The 19,628-nt window shown below is 36.3% G+C and overlaps 1 long non-coding RNA gene across 1 annotated transcript in view; it reads left to right on the top strand.

Annotated features, from left to right (window-relative positions):
• LOC118765289 overlaps positions 1 to 19,425 on the top strand; it is a 23,211-nt gene extending 3,786 nt beyond the window's left edge. The window contains exons 2-3 of the long non-coding RNA XR_005001128.1: positions 7,503 to 7,507; positions 19,320 to 19,425. This is a non-coding gene — a long non-coding RNA (uncharacterized LOC118765289). The remainder of the gene's footprint in view (positions 1 to 7,502; positions 7,508 to 19,319) is intronic.
• Positions 19,426 to 19,628: the final 203 nt, after the last annotated feature.

The following is a 19,628-nucleotide window of genomic DNA, read 5'->3' as shown; positions in this document are numbered from 1 at the left end:
TGAATAAATCAACCTCAGTACTTAATATTTTTTTTTTAATGTTTGGTACTTATTCTATCAATCTTTTTTTGCCAACCTGCTAAGTTACAGAAATGTAAACACACCAATACCAGTTGTCAAGTGGTAGTGGAGGGACAAACATGACACAAAGACACATACACACACACACACACACACACACCACACACACACACACACACATGCATATTTCTACATATGATAGGCTTCTTACAGTTTTCGTCTACCAAATCCACTCACAAGGCTTTCATCAGATGGAGGCTATAGTAAAAGACATTTGTCCAAGGTGCCACGTAGTAGGACTGTACCTGGAACCATGAGGCTGAGAAGCAAACTTCTTACCACACAGCCACACCTGCGCCTATTAGATGATGATTTAATGTCATAAAGTTTTTATATTTAAAAGTTTAAAATTTCAAAGGTGCAAGACATTGGCTGCGTGGTTAAGAAGCTTACTTTTCAACCACATGGTTTGGAGTTCAGTCCCACTGTGTGACACCTTGAGCAAGTGTCTTTTACTGTAGCCCAAGAATGACCGATACCCTGCCAGTTACTTTTGTAGACAGACAGTAAGTAAAAGTCTGTTGTTGGTTTGTTTACATCCCCATAATTAAGAAGTTCAGCAAAAGAGAAAGAAACCTGTTGAATAAATACCAGACTAAAAAAACCATAAGTATTGGGGTAGATTTGTTTGATAAAAATCCTTTAAGTGGTGCTCCGGCATGGCCGCAGTCCAAAGACCAAAACAAGTAAAAGATAAAAGGTAACTTTCCGTCCTAAAACGTAGTTGTTTGTGGCACAGTCTGCCAAAAGTTGTTATTTGTGGCACAATCTGCCAAACTTTATTTATATATACAAATATATTGATTAAACAATTGAAACTTCTGTATTCATATAACGATGATGATAGTGGTGGTGGTGGTGATGGTGGTGGTGGTGGCGGTGGCAGCAGTGGTGGTGGTGAGGATGATGATGATGAAGGCTTTCCAATCAGTTTCAACAATGAACAATTTGGTTCTTTCAGTCAACTGAAATACTTATTGGTACATACACTGGTTTCAAATTTTTGCACAAGGCCAGCAATATCATGAGAAGGGATAAGTCAATTACATTGACTCCAGTGTTCAACTGGTACATATTTTATCAACCCTGAAAGGATGAAAGGCAAAGTCAACCTCAGTGGAATTTGAACTCAGAATATTAAGACAGACGAAATACTGCTAAGCATTTTGCCCGGCATGATTCTATCGGTTTACTGCCTTACAGATTTCATATTTTTTGCACAAGGCCAGTAATTTCGGAGTAGGGGTAAGTCAATTGCATTGACCCCAGCATTCAACTGGTATTTATTTTATCAACCCTGAAAGGTTGAAAGATAAAGTCGACCTCAGTGGAATTTGAACTCAGATGGGCAAAACACTGCTGAGAATTTTGCCTGGAATGCTAATGATTCTGCCAACTCACTCCCTTCTTCCTAGTCATATTAACATGTAAAGTGATTGAGTATCTCTTGGATACATAACCCCTTATTATAATTCTCAGACCAAATCAGCTTGATACAGTATGTAATGAGGCTGGACTCATTGAATCACAGCAATAATCTATCCAAAAGATAGAGTCTCTGTCTATCTAATTTTTGTAAAGTAAAAGACACTTTTGCAAAATATCCTTTGGTGGGATTGAACTGGTGAACTCATGTTTATGAAGTGAGCCTCTTAACTACTCAGCCATATCAGCATCATTACTTTATATAAACAATGATTACAGACAAATCATATATACTTACATATATACTCACTCACATATACATATGTATACGTATGTATGTATATGTGTATGTGGGTATATATATATATATATATATATATATATATATATATATGCATATACACACATACACACACACACTGACATAAATACATACATACACACACATACGTAAATATATACACATACATGTATAGCGGTGGTTTAAGCCGCTGGATATTGGTGTGTTAATAGTATAGCATATTGTCACATAATTATTCTTGGTCTCATATGCACAAGGCGACCAATTTTGGGGGAAGGTAAGTCAATATGATCAACCCCAGGGTTCAAATGATACTTATTTTATCGACCCCCAAAAGATGAAATTCAAATTTGACCTCAGCAGAATTCAAACTCAGGACATAATGAGTCAGGAGAAATACCACCAAGCATTTTGTCCAATGTGATTCTGTCAGGTGCCACCTTATATTATGGTATTATAATAATTACAATAATATTGGTTTTAAATTTTGGTACAAGGCTGGGAATTTGGGAGGGGGGTAATTTGATTACATTGACCCCAGTATCCAACTGGTACTTATTTTATGGACCCTAAAAGGATGAAAAGCCCACAATTCCAAAGATTCTTTGAAAGCTGCCATAGTCTGAGTAATGTCCAAAATGAACCAAGACCATTTGATTTGAGCATGCATATGATTTAGATCTCGTATAGAAGTAATTGTTGAAGCTGAAGGTGACTTTATTGAATAACATTATAGAAAGGGAGGTTTATTTTTATCCTCATAGCATCTTTTGATAAATAAAGTTATTATCTGTTATTATATATATGTTTTTTTATAAACATAAATCTGTCCTCAAATATCTTACACATCCTTTATGTATGTATGTATGTATGTATGTATGATGAGCTTCCACACAGTTTCTGTCTACCACACTCACTTACAAAGCATTGGTTGGTCTGAGACAATAGTAGAAGACATTTGCCCAATGGGCTGTACAGTGGGATTGAACCTGAAACCATATGCTATATTTTCAAAGATATATTAGCTTTAATTGTTCTCAGTACTGAGCTGGTAAAACAATTTTATCAATCCTAGACATCTGTCTTCATGATATCGAATACTGGCAAACTTTCTACTTACTGTATTTTTTTTAAGTAAATAAGACTAATATCTTGCTTTCTGTCTAGCTTCTGGATGTCCCTGCTACCTGCTTTCTTTGACTCCTCCAAAGGTGGTTTTTATCTCTTAAAGTCTTAGCTACAACACTATTCAAACAACATGTTGCTTGCTGCTTGGTTGGCCTTAAAAGAGGTCAATATAAGTTATTTTATTCAGATTTGTCTTGGAATCCTCTTTTCTATATGAGTTTAGGGTCATATAAAACCCAAAACATTAACAAACTTCATAAGTTTTTGTTTTTATTGTCGATCTCAATATATGGTTTGAAGTATTTTGTTTATGAAATGATACGTCCTTAGTCCATAAAGTTAACCTAATTTCAAGCTATGTGTTACAACATCACATCTCACATGTAAGATAATGTCTAGTTAAAGGGATCATGTTCTCTCATCTAGATTTAGAAATATCAGTCTGACAGCAAATATCAATGCTTCAACTCAAATTTGAATTAGCAGTCCATGTTGACAGGTCCAATATGTTTCTCCTCCTTTTGAAAGTTTATCAATATGATATAGCTTCTTTGTAATATGTTAAAGTATTAATGAGCAATGGAAAAATACTGAATTTTTAATTCGCATAAGTGAATGCACACACATTTGTATGTATATGTACATATATATATATATATAAGCAAAACACCTTCCGTCTAATGAACGGTGCTGAGTTGTCAAACATTTAAACCAAATTTTCTCAAAACAACAAGTCAGACCCTCCCATAGGCCTCCCCTTTGAGAAACACTGATTTAACCTAAATTTGAGATGCGAGCAAAAGAAGAAATAAAGATAGACTTTTTTTCTATTCCAAAGAAAAACGATTTTATTCACACAAATATGCAACTGAAGAGTTTAAAGTACCAGTAATGATACGGCTGCTGACTGGGAGAACACAAACATGGTTTAAACAGTAAGCTTGGCAGGAAAGAAACGTGCCTTTAAGCAGTACAAAAACAACAAAAAATGGAAGGTGCAGTTATGTACAGATTAACGGAAGAAAATCAGGACAAAAACGGTTTTATCAATCGCATTTTCACCTGGAATCGATTTTTGTAATTTTTTCAAAACTTATACACGCCCTGATACCGTTGGTATCTACATATCAAATTTGAGTTCAATCGGATGGAGGATGCCCGAGATCTGAGAAGAGACACACACACAGACAGACAGACAGAACAGATTTTTATATGAGATATATTTGGGTTTAGTCCCATTGCATGGCAACTTGACAAGTGTCTTCTGCTACAGCATTGGACAGACTAAAGTCTTCTAAGTAGATTTGACAGAAAAACTGAAAGAAGCTTGTGATGTACATGCATGTGTGTGTGAGAGAGAGAGTGTGTGTGTGTGCATGTGCATGCGTGCGCACCTCCTGATTTCCTGATTTTGACATTGTGTGATAGTTGCAAATGAGCCTCACCATCTCACAAGCAGTGCTGCTCATTTATCAATCTTTCATGAAAAGCAAATCTGGCCGTGTTGAAATCTTGCTTGGAAACAACTGAAAGTTGGAAACAGGAAGAGCATCCAGCTATAGAAAATCCCCCTTAACAAATTCCATCTGAGCCATGCATGCATAGAAAAGTTGACCTTTAACGATGATGCCACTGCCATTCCTGATGCCAATACCAATGTGCAAGACTATATTTAGAATATACAATCTAGAAGTGCAAATTTAAGTAATTACTCTTTGAGTGTGGAGGCACATGGCCTAGTGGTTAGAGCAGCAGTCTCACAGTCGAGGGATTGCGGGTTCGAATCTCAGACCTGGCGATGTATGTGTTTATGAGCAAAACACCTAAGCTCCACACAGCTCCGGCAGAAGGTAATGGTGAACTTCTGCTGACTCTTTCGCCACAACTTTCTCTCACTCTTTCCTCATGCATCTTGCAGCTCACCTGTGACAGACAGGCGTCCTGTCCAGGTGGGGAACCTATACACCAAGGAAACCAGGAAACTGGCCCTTATGAGCCAGGTGTGGCTCGAGAAGGAACAAACAAACTCTTTGAGAACTACATTATGCAACATACTACAACAGAGCACGTGAATTAACTCTATATTAAAATTGTTAGATTGTTAGATTCATATATTCTCTTGGGGAATTATTATACCAAAATTACTTGAGAGAAACATTAGAAATATTTTATAAAATTACATAACATTTTTTCACATGATTAGATTGTTTTTGTACACTAATTGCTAAGACTGTACACACAAATGATTGACTGATATGATTGTCAGAAGTAAAATTGTTGTTGTGGTTGCCTCAGTAGAAATTTAATCTTGCTCTTTTAGCTGAAGCCATTTTTTTCACTTTCTTTTGATTGTTCCATTTGTCTATTATATTTAGATTAGTAGAATTAGTTATGTTGTAGAAGAGATATGGGATTGGTATGCCATTACAATCTACACATACATTGGTCATCTCTAGATCTATTCAACTCTGATAATCATTTATCATGGACGAAAAGCCATGGTAGGCATTCTTCTCCTTATTGATTATGAGCTGATTCAGTGGTAGGTGGCCACCCTGTAGTATTCAAGGCTTGCATATATGTATGTATGTATGTATGTATGTATGTATGTATGTATGTATGTATGTATGTATGTATGTATGTATGTATGTATACATACTTTGTTTTTCTATTTCATTTACAAGATCTTTGATGGCGCATGGCTTAGTGATTAGGGTGTTGCACTCATGATTGTGAGATCGTGGGTTCGATTCCCAGACTAGGCGTTGCACTGTGTTCTTGAGCAAAGCACTTCATTTCGTGTTGCTCTACGATCATTTCGACATCTGATATGTACAGGTACATGCACTTGTACAGGTAATGTCGATTTGATGGAGGGAGTTAGCTTGTATCTACACAAACATTTGATCACTATAAACAAATCATCTGTATGATTGTTCAGTAAGAAATTGTCAAACCCTCATACATCGTCTAACAACAGGAGAGTCCATTATGTGTGTGTGTATATATATATATATATATATATATATATATATATATATATCCTCTCTGTTGCCGGGTATGATTTGCGTCTGCGCAGATGTTTGAAAAGTTAGGATTTACAAACCGTTAGATCTACATGTGGTTCTAACAGTCTATGCATCAGGATTATTAAGGCTGTCCCACTGAAGAAACTTGCCTTCGGCAAATATATTTTTTTTGCTGGAAATAGTTAGAAACCGTCGGTCTGGGATATAGTTGAGATGGTAAATGTTTTTAATTTCATTCCTTTCATGAATTTATCCCTTTTTGTGATCTAGCACAACGCTTTCCTATTTGGAAGCCTCTTATTGTATTTATATAAGCCTGTCATATATATATATATATATATATATATATATGACAGGCTTCTTTCAATTTTCATCTACTAAATCCACTCACAGATGTCTAGGGTTGATAAAATTGCTTTACCAGCTCAGTACTGAGAACAATTGGTTGTAGGAGAATACACTAGCCCAAGCTGCCACAAGGTGAAACTGAACCTGGAACCATGTGGTTGTGAAGCAAGCTTTGTACCATACAGCCATGTCGATGCCGGTGGCAAGAATTTTAACTTTCTTCTTTTTATTGCTGATTCAGATCTTCACAAATTTCTTCAGACTCAAGTATTTTTTTCTTTTGCTAATTAGTGAAATAAAAACTGGAAAAAATCCCTTCTAATAAAATGAATTTAATGAGGGATTCGATCATAAATATTTGTGAAGTTAGCTTCATGCTGTATAGAACACTGTGTTTTTTCATCTTTCTCTTCTAAAGAAGGCATCTATAAAAAGAATGCCCCAAAATAAACAGTTTAATTCAAAAACAAGCCAACATATTTATGACTTTTAGTCCACTACTGTAAATATTTAGAGGGGTTTGAATGAATGTTGTTAGATGTATACAGCTGGAGTATGTCAAAGATAGCAGGAGGGAGAGAGTGGATGGGAGAGTGGGAACTATTTTGGGACAGTCTGCTTATCACAAGTCAACTACATATCTGAAATAGCTTAGGAATGGTTTGAAATTGCTATCCAAAAGCTAAGACCAGTTAACACACACACCACACACATGCACACATTTATATATATATATATATATATATATATATATATATATATATATATATATATATATATATATATATATATGTATGTATGTATGTATGTATGTGTGTATGTATGTATATGTATGTGTATATATGTATATATATATATATATTATATATATATATATATATATATATATATATATATATATATATATAAGGCAGTGAGCTGGCAGAAACTTTAGCGTGGCGCCGGGCAAAATGCTTAGCGGTATTTCATCTGTCGTTACGTTCTGAGTTCAAATTCCGCCGAGATCAACTTTGCCTTTCATCCTTTCGGGGTCGATAAATAAAATACCAGTTTCGCACTGGAGTTGATGCAATCAACTTAATCCCTTTGTCTGTCCTTGTTTGTCCTCTCTATGTTTAGCCCCTTGTGGGTAGTAAAGAAATATATCATCATCATCATCATCATCGTTTAACGTCCGTTCTCCATGCTAGCATGGGTTGGACGGTTCGACCGGGGATCTGGGAAGCCAGAAGGCTGCACCAGGCTCCAGTCTTATCTGGCAATGTTTCTACAGCTGGATGCCCTTCCTAACGCCAAACACTCTGTGAGTGTAGTGGGTGCTTTTTACGTGCCACCCGCACAGGTGCCAGGCGAGGCTGGCAACGGCCACGGTTGGATTGGTGCAATTTACGTGCCACCGGCATGGAAGCCAGTCGAGGCGGTGCTGGCATCGGCCACGATTCGGATAGTGCTTTTTATGTACCACCAGTCCAGGGGTCCTGGCATCTGCCGGGTGGCAGTCATAGGATTGGTTCAATTTCGATTTCACTTGCGCCAACATGTCTTCGCAAGCAAAGGGGGTTGGCATGGGTGCCTGTCGTCGGATGAGGTTCGATATCGACTTCGCTTGCCTCAACAGGTCTTTGTGTCCAAGGGAGGAAAGGCATGCATAAGTGGGCTGGGCTCACTTGTCCTGCCTGGTCTTCTCACGTACAGCATATTTCCAAAGGTCTCGGTCGCTGGTCATTTCCTCAGTGAGGCCTAAAGTTCGAAGGTCGTGCTTCACCACCTCGTCCCAGGTTTTCCTGGGTCTACCTCTTCCACGGGTTCCCTCAACTGCTAGGGATTGGCACTTTTTCACACACCTATCTTCATCCATTCTCGCCACGTGACCATACCAGAGTGAGAGAGAGAGAGAGAGAGGAGAGAGAGAGAGAGAGAGACAGATATGTATACATACATACAAATATATATATATGTATGTACATACACACACATACACATATACATAGTATAGCATGTGTGTGTGTATCTGTATCCAAAACATGCCAGCATGGAAAATGGACATTAAAGGATATATATATATATATATATATATATATACACACACACATACATATCCTTAATCTCCTCCTCCTCCTCCCCCGTTCCTTCTTCTAATTTAGTGCAAGGAATGATACAATCCTGAACTTCAAGTCAAGAACTTAATAAACATTAAAAGCTTTTCATAAAGACAGAATAGAACACACCATTTTTATGGTGCATAGCATCAATGTTTGAATTCTCACAGAGCAGACTCTAGTGAACAGCCCAGCAACCAGTCCTGAATGACACTGTAATCTAAGTACCTTCTGTTGACTGGTGCCAGAGCATCTGATTACCAAGCATCATTCCAATAATTCCATGACTAAAATAAACTCTTTTTTAATTGTAAAATTACAAACTAGATTTCGGTTTAGCAAAAAGTAGACTGAAACTTGACAAATCACAGTTGTGACTATTTACTCTTAATCAAACAATACTAACATCACTGGGTAAAATTATAAAAATAAATTCTTCTTAAATTAGAGATTTTGTAAATAAATAAATAGATAATATGGAGAGAAAAGTAATTCATAATCACAGCTAGTTTCTTATCAGAAGTTCTTAACAGCAGCAACAGTGACACTGCATTAAACAGACCAGCTACTGTCAAACCAGTGAGTGCGTCTCTACATGAATGTTTGACCTGCTAGAAATAGCAACTAAAATACCCCTCAAATTAAACCTTACTAACTTTGTAAACATGAAGGACACATTAGAAAATATAGTCTTAGATAGACTGTTTGAAAACTAGATTGGATGGTTATGGATGAATTGCCTTTGATCATAGGGCTGTTCAAAGACTGCTGGCCTGGAGCTAATAATCAAATGCTTCTGTAATACATTAATTAGGATACAAAGCAGCCACTGTGAGATTGCATTTAAAATGTACCAAAGTTAATGATATATTATGGTGTCACTGTCTGAGGAAATTATGTTTTCAGTACTTTAGTTAAGACAAGAAAACAAAGAGACCAACTGTGACTATGTGTGTAAATATATGTATATATATGTATATATGTGTGCATCTGTGAGTGTGTATGGGCATGTACCATTAACTACCAATCATCTTTCAATGTTTGTCTTCCATGTTGGAATGGGTTGGACAGTTTAATAGGATCCACTAGTTTCAAGGAATGCATCATGCTTCAAAGTCTGCTTTGGTATGGTCTCTTTTGCAACTGGGTAACCTTTCTAATGCCAACCACTTCACACAGAACACTGGTGCTCTTTTTGTGGTACCAGCATAGAGAGGATATCATGTAGCTTGCAAGACTAAGAACTTTTCAGATGAGTTGGGCTACAATATATACATCGTTACTATTATGTTAAACTGTTGCACGTCCAAATTTGGGCAAATGCATTTTTTTTCAATATTTATTTTTGCTTGCAATAGCCAGTTCTTTTGGTCAAACTATTGTATCTCCAGCTGCTTCAGATGCCAAGATATCAAAAATTGTCAAAGTGTAGTACAACTGTTTTGCTATGGAATGGTCAAACTATTTTTTGTTTTCTGATAAAAAAAAAAGCAATGTTTTGGATTTAAGACACTTTTGCATAATAGCAATGATATATATATATATATAGGTTTTTTTGGTGTCCTGTACCCATATATGCATGTATATATACATATAGATGTAGGTATGTACATATATGTATGTATATATGCATATGTTTTATTTATTATTTTGTTATTATATGATCGAATGCCACGCATCCACTTCCAAGTATATATATATATATATATATATATATATATATACAGAGAGAGAGAGTGACTGATAGACAGACAGACAGATGGACACATAGATTGATAGATAGATATACAAGGTGGTATCAAAAAGTTCCCGGACTAGTTCTGTAGCACACCAACAGATGGCAGCACATGGTTGCGTGTGCAGTGAGAGCTAGCAGTGACCTTCATGAAGCAGTGTGCAGAGTGATATCATTGTGTTTACTTCACAAGTTGTGAAATTTGTTTTTTTTTGTGATCATGTGTATGCTGTAGTCTGTAACTTTTGTCATGGACAGGAAGTTGGAATAAAGAGCCAATGTGAAATTTTGCGTTAAACTTGGGAAGTCTACTACAGAGATCTGAGAATGCTTCAGCAAGCTTACCGTGGTGAGGCAATGGGTCATATGCCATGTTTTGAGTGGTATGGGCACTTCAAAAGCAGAAGAACATCCCTGGAAGATGATGAGCAATTTAGAAGACTTGCCATGAGTGTTACCCCCAGAAATGTGGAGAAAATTCATCAACTTGTGTATGAGGATCGTCAGAGGACAATCAACGATGTTTTTAAGTATTTGAAGGATAACATTCAGCAAAAGTGACTAGCTTTGTGGAGCACAAAGAATTGGATTCTTCACAACAATGCACTCTTCACGCGTGAGTTTCTTACCAAAAACAACATGGTGTTACTGCCATACCCAGCCTATTCACTAAATTTAGCATCAGTTGACTTAGATCTCTTCCCCAAGATGAAGTTTTAGCTCAAAGGTGACTGTTTTAACACTGTATGCATTGCAAAACAAAAAGTTCTCATGTGGCGCACTGTATGCCCACAATGTCATGAGAATTATATGGATCAGAATGAATGCATTGGGTTTAGGATACATAAGCAACAAATTGAAGATACATCTTTTAGAAATATTCCACTGAGATACTTGTGTAAATGGTAAAAATGCAAAATATTTCCTTTTTGTGAAATAAAGGAAGAAAATGATTAACAATGGAAGGTAAAAGAAAAATACTTTATAAGAATTCAAAATCCAAAACCAAGCTGTAAATTGTCAACACTGCTACTAATAACAACTTCCTCAATACTAATTACCTCATCACATGTTTGTTTAAAAAGTTGTAAACAGCAAAAGTACATACATATTGTGTGTGCTTTTTATGATTAATAATTTTTAATTGAAGAAAATCTGTCTGCACAGGAGCCATAAAACTGTAGATACTCAGGAAATTGATTTTCTCAAATGCCCCAGAGGCTTTTTAGAGGTAGTGGATAATTTCTGCTACCTAGGGGTTCAAATTAGTAGTGGAGGAGGATGTACAGAGAGTGTAATAGCTAGAATAGGGTGAAGAAAATTCAAAGAGCTTTTACCTCAGTTGACAACCAAAGGTTTCTCTCTCCAAGTGAAAAGATATGATGAATGCATACAAACTGTAATTCTACATGATAGTGAGATGTGAGCCTTGAATGCAGAGGACATGCAAAGACTAGAGAGAAATGAGGTTAGTATGCTCTGCTAAGTGTTTAATGTAAGTGTATATGTGCAACAGAGTGTTAGTATATTGAGAAAGAGGTTAAGTATAAAAGGAATTAGATGCAGTGTACCAGAGAGGAGACTATGTTGGGTTGGTCATGTGATGTAGATGGATGTTGATAGCTCCATAGAAAAGTGCTGTTCACTCAAAGTAAATAGAACTCATGGAAGTGGGAGACCCAGGAAGACATGGGATGAAGTACTGAAGGATGACGTTAAGAGACTGAACCTTTTGGCTAAGATGACAAAGGACCAAGATACCTGGTGTCTTGCTGTACTCAAGAAGACTTGTCCTCCACAGCAGAAGTGTTAAAGCCACATCCCTTGGTGAAGAGGACTGACCTGCAAAAATCTGGTGCTGGTGCCACATAAAAAGTACTCATGTTGGTGCCACATAAAAGTGCTTGTGTCAGTGGCATGCAAAAGCACTCTTGGCATGGTTGGCATTAGGAAGGGCATCCAGCTGTAGAAACCAAGCCAAATCAGACTGGAACCTGGTGCAGCTCTCTGCTCTGGTCAAACCATCCAACTCATTCCAACATGGAAAATGGAGGTTAAAGGATGATAATAATGATAATGATATATTGGTAACAGTGGCTGTTTCTTATGTTAGAGTTTCAATTTTTCTCAGCTGAAGGAAATATCAGTAGAAAGAAATGCCAAATGCTGTGGATTTATTTAGAGTGGATCTCAACTTGCAAGGATGTGACCCCCCCCCCCCACACACAATAGTTTTAGAACCATCGTCTGCAGAAGATGTAAACTGAAACAGGCAATATCAAATGATGAAATTGCGACAGATTTCCTCTGAATTGGTTGCAGTCTAAAGTGGTATCACCTAGAACTTTGTCATTGCCATCCTCTGCCAGTTCAACCATTGTTTTCATCAACGTCCACTTGCTAGGCCACTGGAGTCTTGAAGTGGAGGCAGGTCACATTCAGTCTCACTTCTCTTCTTTGACCTTGGCCTCCATGAGTGGTCCTAATAAAAGTACAACACTCCAGATACATGTGTGTGTCTATGGCTGTGTGCTTAAGAAGTTCACTTCACAACTATGTTGTTTCAGATTCAATCCCACTTAGTAGCACCTTGGCCCAAGTTTTCTTTCTATAGCTCTTGGTAACCAAAGTCGTGTGAGTGAATTTGGTAAACATTGTATGTGTATATGTGTGTTTGTATTTCTATGTTTTTCTGTTTATAAACAAAATGTACCATCATACAAGCAGTCATTCGTTTGCAGGCTTCCATGAAAACATATCCAGTTAATGTGCTGGCCCTGTTTGAGGGACGAGGGGAAATATCACCTTACTTGAAAATAGGTAAGGGTTGGAACAAAAAACCTAACACAAGGAATTTCTTTAACCCATGCCATCATACTTTGATGGCTTGCAAAAAAGCTACATTTTATTGATGAGCTTTCATAAAGAGAACAAACATTAAACATGCCAACAATGTCTGTTAATTCAAAGATTAATTGAAGTATTGTTATTTGCTATCAGTCTGATGTTTCTAAATCTAGATAGAGAACATGATCTCTTTATCTAGACATTATCTAACATGAAGAGATGTGATGTAACACATAGCTCGAAATTAGGTTAACTTTATAGACTAAAGACGTATCATTTCATAAACAAAATACTTCAACTCACTTGAGATCGACAAAAAAAAAAAAATGAAGTTTGCTAATATTTTGGGTTCCATATAACCCTAAAATGGATTCCAGGACAAATCTGAACAATATCTTACAGAAAATAGCTTAATATTGACCTCTTCTATGACCAACCAAACAGCAAGCAACATGTTGTTTGAATAGTGTTGTAGATAAGACTCTAAGAGATAACAACCAACTTTGGAGGAGTCAAAGAAAGCAGGTAGCAGGGACACCAAGAAACTAGACAGAAAGTAAGATATTAATCTTATTTATTTGAAAGAAATGCAGTAAGTAGAAAGTTTGCCAATACTCAATATCATAAGGTGGCAAGCTGACAAAAGTCTTAGCATGTGGGGCAAAATGCTTAGTGGAATTTCGTCCATTTTTACATTCTAATTTCAAATTTTGCTGAAGTCAAATTTGACCTTCATCCTTTCAGTGTTGATAAAATAAGTACCAGTCAAGCACTGAGGTCAATTTAATCAACTTACCACTTCTCCCAAACTTGTTGGCCTTGTACCAAAATTTAAAATCAGTATTCAATATCATGAAGATAAGATATGTTTAGGGTTGATAAAATTGTTTTACAGTAACGTATTGAGATCAATTAAAATTAATATATCTCCCAAAATTAGTTGTCTTGTTTCCAAAGCAAAAATCAAGGCATCAGATAAAATACAGTATTATATTTAGTTACAAACATTTTTGTTCTGAGTTCAAATTCCACCTAAGCTGGTTTTACTTTTCACCCTCCTGAAGTTGATTAAAACAAAATAGCAAACAAGAATTGCAACTAATGTCAGTAACAATACTTTTTTCTTAAAATCTGTAGTGTCAGTGTTAAAAATCCTTATTATGAAAATTGCCAAGTCACTCTAAAATGGGTATTTGGAATATGTTGGATATGTCTCGAAATAATATCTATTAATCTCTTCCAGAAATTTTTTGTAGCTGCAGTTAGGGCTTGTAGGGTAAATACAATCTGCTGCTAGAATATAATGATTTCAAATTTTGGCACAAGGTTAGCAATTTTGGGGGTCGGGTTAAGTGGATTACATCGACCCTAGTGCCTCAACTGGTATTTATTTTATCAACTCTGAAAAGACGAAAGGTGAAGATGACCTCATTAGAACTTAAACTCAGAACATAAAGGCAGATGAAATACTGCTAAGTATTTTGCCTGATGTGCTAATGATTCTACCAAAAATGAAGACATTACATCAGCTAGAGTGCTTGTAGATCAACCAAGGTGTGTGTAGTTTGTAGTTAAGATATTGAAGAGAGATCACTGGGATTTGTAAAATTAGTACCCGTCAAGTACTGAGACCAATGACCAGGACAATATTACTCTTCCAACATTCATATCCTTGTATCAAAGTAGCAAGAAATCAGAGAAGTGGACAAAATGTTATGATATGTATCTACCTTACATTGTACATTCAAATCCCAGTCCAGACACAAACCAGATCTGTTTCTCTGGTTACACCTTACCTTCACTGCATTGAAAACAATATATACCTCTAAACACATTGCATTGAGTCATAAATAGTGCAATATCACATCCTGGACACACATTCTTTCCACTGTCCAGTCTCTTTCTGTATGTTTGCAGTTTCTGGTAGTCACAATTAGAGAATGAGTTCTACAAAGTGTGATAGAATCAGAGCATGGCAATTCATGTTCCACTGGCATTATTGTTGGCAGTGTTCATGTCATTATGGGGTTGGTGGCCAGTGAGGTTATTGACATTGCAGTTGCGTCAGTGTTGATGTATTGTTATGTTTACCTGGGCTCAGTAGTAGTGATCTTGCTTTCAGAAGTTGTAGCTGTATAGTGAGAAGTTAGCTTCCCAACCACATGGTACCAGGTTCATTCCCACTGTGTGGTGTCCTAAGCAATTGTCTTGTACTAAAAGCCTCAGGCTGACTGAAGTCTTGAGAGTGGATTTGGTAGACAGAAACTGAAAGACACTCACTCTGTGTGTGTGTGTGTGGGTGCATTTTTGTCTGTGTTTGTACACCACCACTGTTTGACAACCGGTGTTGGTGTGTTTACATCACCATAACTTAGCAGTTCAGCAAAAGAGTTCAATAGAATAAGTACCAAAGCCAGCAATTTCGGGGGAGGCGTAAAGTTGAATACCCCTTGGTGTTCAATTGGTACTTATTTTGTCAACCCCAAAAGGATGAAAGGTAAAGTTGACCTCAGTAGCATTTGAACTCAGAATGGAAGAAATACTGCTAAGCATTTTGCCTGGTGTACTAACAATTCTGCCAGCTCGCCTTCCTGGGAAGGGACATAATTAATAAGACAGTTTCAGTGACCTACATTAGGGGAGAAGCACATTTGCTGCCAAGGTTAGCCAATATGAAATTAATGGGGATCTCAGACAATTCAAGGTGCAGGTGGGTATGCAATATGTGGATGCGTTTATGTGACCTTTGGTTAGACAGCGGTCAGGGGATGTGACCAGCATAGAGTCAGTTGTAAGTTTGGAGTTGAAAATGAGATTAAGGATGGTAAATATTTGGTTTTGGAAATTGAAGTCACCAAGAACATTCCACGCGTACACACACAATTAGCGTTTTAATGACTATCATCAAATAATCAAATAATGAATATTAACCCAAACAAGCTCCTAAATAATATCTTTTAATTATAAAATTAACTATCAAAACTGCTTAGCTCATAACTTATCTGATTTCCAAATGACATTTATATTTCTTTTAAATCTAACATTAAGAAAATGATTATTTTTGATCTTCTTCAGTTTCTTTATTACCTCTCTAATGTTAATTTCTTTAATACTTTCAAAGGTTGAGTGGAATAAATACCATATTTCCAGTCTTGTCTATCAATGAATGGCTGTCTCTCTTAGTTCTTATTCTTAGAAGATTCGAGGCTATAAACTAACATAAGACTGAACAGTATCAACAGCATTTTTTCTAAAAGTTCAAGCTCAAATTTTACTAATTCCTTTCCCTTCTGTTCAGATGGCATCCTCTTGCACCCTCTGCCATCAGCAGTCCCTCCCGCTACACATGAATTTGACGAAATGTTTGTAATTCATCAGAAGGAACTGATTGGATGCAGACTTTGGAACGGCTGACTGGACAATGAGCCTGTTTTAGTGACAGTACATTTTAGCATTAGGGGCAGACACATACAGATACTCGTACGTGTGTGATGAAATATACACATACAGTGTGTGTGTATGTGGGGGGGGGGTGCAAGCGTGTGTGAGAGAGAGACAGACAGACAGAGATAGGAAAGGAGGGAGAGAACGGGAGAAACATTAAAAAAACGCCTGATGTTAGTTTAATCATCTTTGAATCAGCAACGTCAAGCAGACGGCAGTAAAAGGGCTGTCAAAATGTCCAACACCTGTAATTCCCTGGCCCTTTAATTATCCCCTTCTATTCAAACAATCTATTGTGTTTTTCTACACACTGACTTATCTCAGAATTAACACACGAACAATTTTCAAATACTTTTGTAAAGCAAATAACAGTTTTAGCGATTTTTTCATCTCTACTTCAGCATTTCTCTTCTACTTGTTGAGAAAATTTTTTTTAAAGTCATTGACTAATAAAGTTGTTGAGGGTTTTTTTTTACTCACCATGTTCTACTTTCTAGCTTGCGTTTTGATGTTTTATTCATTGAATATATTAATGCTATCGCACCTACATTTTGTAAAATGGTTTACTAAGAAATTTGACACTGTGATATGCAAGCGAAACAAAACATTTTCAAGGCCTTGAAAACATTGCCCATGGACGGCAGTTGATATTGATACCACCACACAAGAAAGATTATCATAAGGACAAAAATACCTTTAAAGTATCACGTCAACCACCATCACTACCTGCAGCAGCAGTAGCAGCACCAACAATAGCAGCATTCCGATTCATTGTCAAACATCACAATTTCACTTTGTAATTTCTCTCCTCTCAAATTAATTCCAATAACGTAGCTAGTGGTAAATGAGGGGGGGGGGGTTCCACCCAGGTGTCGTTTTTATGGGAGAAAGGTACTTCTGAGTCTGCTGAATAAGCCTGTAAAGGCTTGCGAGCCTGGAGAATGGAGATGCCAAAATGAAGGGCTGTCCTGGACGGCAATATGGTCTTGCTACGCTACTAATAAACCTATCTAGTTTTGTATTTCTCTTTATTAATCTACAAGTTATCTTTAACTTAGTTTTACTCTTTCATCCAAGCCCAACCCTTCGACTTTTCAGTAGAGAAGTTCGTCTGATTGGACTTTTATCCTGACCATTGCTATATTCAAAAGCTCAAAACTTAGCCTCTATTTCGGTGCTTCTTAATTTTTTTTACTTTTACATTTGCCAGAAGCGCACTGGACAGAGAATTTTGTTTTTTAATTTATAAACTTTAAAAATTTACAATAAAACTATAGAACATTATTGCTTACATCGTTTTATTCATCATACTTATAACAAAACAAAATTTTGAACAGCATATTTTTCAACTCGTTTAAGTATTTGCCTGAATGCGTTAATATTCTAAAGCCTTAAATCATATTCTGAAATATATATTCTTTGTGATGCATCGCTTAAGAATGAATCACTGTTCTTTCTGAACTGACCGAAGTCTAATAAATAATAATAACAATCGCTTCTGCTGAAGGCACAAGGCCTGACATTTGGGGGAGGGGAGTAGTCGATTACATCGACTCAAGTGTTTCACCGGTACTTAATTTATCGACCCCGAAAGGATGAAAGGCAAAGTCGACCTCGGCGGAATTTGAACTCAGAACGTAACGGCAGACGAAATACCTATTTCTTTATTACCCACAAGGGGCTAAACACAGAGGGAACAAACACGGACAGACATAGGTATTAAGTCAATTACATCGACCCAGTTCGTAACTGGTACTTAATTTATCGACCCCGAAAGGATGAAAGGCAAAGTCGACCTCGGCGGAATTTGAACTCACAACGTAACGCAGACGAAATACCGCTAAGTGTTTCGCTCGGTGTGCTAATGATTTTGCTAGCTCACCGCATTAATAATAATAATGATGATGATTTTCTGATGCTGCAAACAGTTGCGTTGTAAAACCTAACATTTCTTAAACAGAAAATAAAAAATTGAGATCGCAATAGACATAGAGTAAGGGAGAGAACTCTGGAATCTCTATCTGAAACTATTGAAGTCGATTCGACTTTTTCTAATATCAGTTAATTCTGTAACACCAATTAATTACTACTATTAATTAGAATGTTCGAGATATATGAAAGTAAAAAAAAATGGACATTGATTTTCGTATGTAGGATATAGGCAGGGAGTTTATTAGCTAGCATTTTTAAAAGATAAAAAACTATATATATATATATATATAATAATAAATATTAGGGAATAAATCCAAATTTACAGGGAAAATCAGATTTAGGATTGAATCCAATTTTATAGTAAAATAATATATAATATTAATTAGAGACAAAACCACTATTTTGCAAATCAAACAAAGAAAGACTTAATCCAATACATAAAAAAATTTTAATATAAATTAAATAAAATTATATTCGCCACTACAATTGTTTCATGTCTCTTCTCAGGACATTCATCAGGTGGATTTCAGATTTTCTATTCTATTTTCTATATATATATATAGGGAGAGTTTACGAAAAAAACAACAAAAGACGAAGACAGGTGGTGTACAAAATAAACAGATGTATTAGTATAACGCTCAGATATCTGTGTGTGTGTGTGTGTGTGTGTGTGCGTGTGCGTGTGTGTGTGTGTATGAACAAGTTTTTTTAACCTTAAAGTTGAACATCTGAAAAGAAAAACGTAATTCCTGGGCCGAGTTAAAGATAAATTAATTAATAAAAAAATAAATGAATAAAAATAGATACTGGCTGACAAACCTGATAGCCTTAGTACAGAAACCAATATAAATAACAAAACAAAAATTTGTTCATAAGAGTTTTATAGCAATCAAATAATTTACTTTGCCTAAAATATCACAAATTTCTAGTTCTCACATAATTGCCCACAGCCATATGGCGTAGTTGTTAGGAGTGTGGGCTACAAACCCCAAGGATCTGAGTTCAATCCCAGGCAGTGACCTGAATAATAATAATAATATTAATAATAATAATAATTCGTTTTATTGGCCACAAGGGCTGACAAAAATCAATTAAAATATAAAGAATTATTATTATTATTTCGATCCCAGGCAGTAACCTGAATAATAATAATAATAATAATAATAACATAGAAAAATGAGAACCCAGGTTCGAAATTTCCTCAAGACACTTGATGAAGGCTGGAGGGTATATCAGCGGAAACGTGTTAACAACAAATA

Source organism: Octopus sinensis, linkage group LG11, assembly GCF_006345805.1.
Source record: "Octopus sinensis linkage group LG11, ASM634580v1, whole genome shotgun sequence".
NCBI lineage: Eukaryota > Metazoa > Mollusca > Cephalopoda > Octopoda > Octopodidae > Octopus > Octopus sinensis.
Note: the sequence above shows the minus strand (reverse complement) of the source record. Positions and strands in the feature narration are given on the sequence as shown.